Genomic DNA, 3,982 nt, shown 5'->3' on the forward strand with positions numbered 1-3,982 from the left:
ATAATGTTCAGTTCACTAACAATACCAAAAAATAAAACAATACATTTCCTTTGTTCCTCATTAAGCAAAACAATATTTTCTTCTAAAGCAAGAAAAGCCCATTCTGCTCTCTTAAATTTTGCCAAGCATACTTTATGGATTCCTCCTTTTTTATGTACATAATTTAAAGCTGGCAATCATTTGATTTTCCTGAGTGGCATCAGATTTTACTTTGGCTGCCTGAAACCCTACACATAAGAGCAAAAATGTCAAGCAGTTTGTTATCAATATTCTGGGCTCTAGGGATAGATGGACACAAACATGTAAATACAGTGGTGAAAAAATCAGTAATTGTCTTGCTAATGCTTTTAAAGAACAACTGTGATGATGCTGACAGCCCATGGTGCAGATGGAGAATTACAGAATCAATCTTCTGGCCCGAGACACCACTCTTCCGCATTCCTTTGCCCACTCGGGAAACTTAGATGCTCAGCAGGAATACCATTATCAGTCTGGAAATGTTTCAGTTTTTATAATTCTTTCTTAGTAAACTCATTCAAGGCTTAGTGAAACCTTTGCTCTTTTTCTCTTTGCTTTTGGAAGACTAATTGCTCTCTCTCACCTCACCAGAGATGACATTCCTCTTCCTAAAGGACAGCTTACAATGTAGCTGGTTGAAGGCAAAGCTCAGCATATTGGTTTTGCTTTTTGTCATGGAGTGCAGATGCCCAGGGTAAGAAAAACCTACAGGAAGTGGTGGATTGTCAGGAACTTTGAATATGCCTGTCCTCACCCTCAAACTGAATTGCTTCAGTTTTTCTCTTCCTCAGTATTTTAAAACTAATCATATATATGCATATCTCTTTCTAAATTACTGTTACAGTATGGGTCCTTTCACCACCACAAGTCAAGATGAATTGAAACATAGTTTCCACCTGAATTTATTAAAAGCAAAGACATTATCATTGGAAATAACTGGAATAAAACATTTCACTTAGTTTAATTATGAAACTTTACATACAAATACTAATCCCAAAACAAGCAAATGTGAGACCTCAAGCAACAGAGAAACATTGTACATCAGGGAACATTAAATTATTTGAAAATTTTAATTTTATAGATTTATATCTGTAAATAATTTCATTTTGAGTTATTTAACTTTTGGGCTGAGTTACCTTGTTGAAGTCACAACTTCTCTTATTTTATTTTTCTTCAAAATGAGTGAAAATATCTGCATGACTCACCTCACTAAAATTGTTATGGCCCCTAAACTGGGACTTGCTGGTGCCTACATGCACACAGTAAAAAGAGAGTAAGAAGGCACTGAGATGTTTTTGTACAATTATGTCATTATTAGAAGCATTGCACAAAACAGGATATTTTACCTGCCTTCTTAAATAGTTGTTAATTATAATTTAAGATTTAAATGATGTAAGATCACCAGTGAGCATGATTTTACCATATTGTGAAATTGTGATGTTCTCAATCTTTTGGGGAAAGTTTGCCTTTTTAGTAAAGGCTGTTTAGTTTTGTTTTTCTATGTTTTTCCTCTTCTGTTCTTGTTATTGCACCATTGGTTTTCATATTTTACTTCTGTAAACTTGCTTTCTGAAACATTTTATTTTGTCCCATTATGCTGCAAATTTTGAAAAAATATCTAACTACACTTGTTAAAAGAATATACAGAAAAGAGGAAATGATTTCAAGTGTTTGCACTAAGCCCTTCATCTCTTAAACAAACATGCATAGACTGAACACTATATGTCATCCAGTTTAGGGTTTCAAGACCAATTTTGTACCCACTCTTCTTACCTGTTTTATGGAAAGCTAATGTTAATTAACACATGGATATATTATTAAAATTGACAAGATGAGAAAACTATAATGGGATATTGATAAAATGAAATTGAGAAAAAAAATTAATAAAGTGAAGTAACTGTAATTACTTAGATAAAAAGTAATGAAATATCAAAGGGTCATGTAACTGTAGCTACTTAAGTTTCCTTTTTAATTACCTTTTGCAACAAAAAGCCTTATTTCTGTTTCTGATGTTGAATTGATTATTTAAAAATGAGAAAATATACTGTTATTTAGAAGTGTAAAGGTTTTCTTCAGCCATTTTTTCAGATTAATAATAATAACCCATTTAACTGTACATGCTCAGATCAACTAGAAAATAGAGTGAAAATTTCATTACTGGTCATTTTTACACTTCTGCTCCCATGACTTGAAAACAATTTATTTTTATATTTTTGGGTCTATCTATCTAAATCATATTTCCCTTATTAAATTTTATTTGCTTTGAAATTTTTGAGATAATTGTAGACTCACATGCTAGTGCAAAATATAATACACAGCTCCTGTATATCCTCATCCAGTTTCCTCCAATAGAAACATCCTACATAATTATCAACAATAAAATACCATAACCTGAAAATTGTCATGGATACAATTTACCAACCTTATTAAGTTTTCACGAGTTTAACATACATTCATTTGTGTGTATATATATATGTGTGTGTGTGTGATCAATGTGACCTGTCACAATTGGTGTGTTACATGACATTGTGTATTTATAAGTATCATTTTAGTAGCTCCTCAGTCTTAGCTTCAAAATTATATAACTTTCAAGTAATGTTGTCACAGACGACATATATATTAATGTTTCTTTGGTAACTAACTGAAAGCCTTGCCAATGAGGTTATACCAGCTGTTATTCTTGATCAGCTGAAAAATATCCTTACCCAAAGTCAGCCACCAGGGGGTCAGCAGAACTCCAGTTATGTTCTTCCAGTTATTCAATCATCTGAGTAAGAAGGCTATCCCCCTATAGAATAGTTAAAAGATAGGTTTGGTAAAATTTAGTTTTATACTAGATCTTTCTATTATTAAAGTTTGAGAGTAATGTTATTTTTGTTAGACTGAGTAAATGACTAATATACAACTAGCTATTGGGCAAATAATAGAGTATTTCCAGATTTTGTCAGATGAAATACAGCAACTATAATTGAAATTAGAGTCCATGAAAATATCTTCAAATAAATATACCTGACACAAACAGAAATATGTGAGATTAACTTGTTAGAAATTAATATAGAGGATATTTAAGTGTACTGTTTTAAACAATTTTACATGTATTTATAGTTATTAACCCACTATAAAACATAATTAATGATATTAATTATAACATATTATTCCTACTATTGATTAGAGAATTATATTTTTGATGTAATAAATGCTTTTAGGTGATATACAATACTTATGTAGAAACTTCTCACAATTTTTTTTTAAATTTTAATTTAAAAACACATTTTTGAAAAATCAACATGAGCATGATACCAAAATCTGACAAGAACTTTTTAAAAACTATGGATCAATGTAACTCATGAACATAGATGCAAAAATTCTAAATGAAATAGACAAACCAATCCAGTACTATGCAAACCAAACTGCACTGTATTAATTTTAATAAGAAAGAGAAAGACCGCTTTAGCCATTCAGGAGCTAGCCTGGCACCACCATCATCTAAGACCTGATGTTGTTAACAGCTATCCTGGCAATCTCGGCTATATTTTTATTTTACCCTATTAAATCCTGGTAATTTCACAGAACACAGACATCACATAAGTCCGCTCTGTGATTATCCTGAAACAAGACAAAAATAATCAGTTGATTATCATGTCTGACACAGATACTTATCTCCAAACTCACCAATTCTGTATATTAAATATAGATAACTCTTCATATGTCAATTATACTTCAATAAAGTTGTTTTTTAAATGATTGTTCATACCACAGAACAGCTAAATGTTCCCTTAGTTTGATTAATATGAGTTGCCTTTTTTCTACCAATGATAGCTTCAGTCTTGTCCCATTCCTTTTACTGTATCAAAAAGCTTCACTAAAACATCTAATCATAAAATCATTCCCATGTTCTGAAAACATTCAATACGAAGTCCAGATTCCTTGAATACTCTTAAAAAATCACCTAACTTATCCAAAC

At 31.3% G+C, this 3,982-nt stretch overlaps 1 long non-coding RNA gene across 1 annotated transcript; it reads right to left on the bottom strand.

The window, feature by feature from the left end:
* Positions 1-269: 269 nt before the first annotated feature.
* On the bottom strand, positions 270-2,801 carry LOC118500517. The gene is made up of 2 exons (XR_004903080.1): positions 2,724-2,801; positions 270-723 (listed from the first exon to the last, which is right to left on the bottom strand). It is a non-coding gene; the product is annotated as an uncharacterized LOC118500517 (long non-coding RNA).
* Positions 2,802-3,982: the final 1,181 nt, after the last annotated feature.

Source organism: Phyllostomus discolor, chromosome 1 (genome assembly GCF_004126475.2).
Source record: "Phyllostomus discolor isolate MPI-MPIP mPhyDis1 chromosome 1, mPhyDis1.pri.v3, whole genome shotgun sequence".
Classification (NCBI taxonomy): Eukaryota; Metazoa; Chordata; class Mammalia; order Chiroptera; family Phyllostomidae; genus Phyllostomus; species Phyllostomus discolor.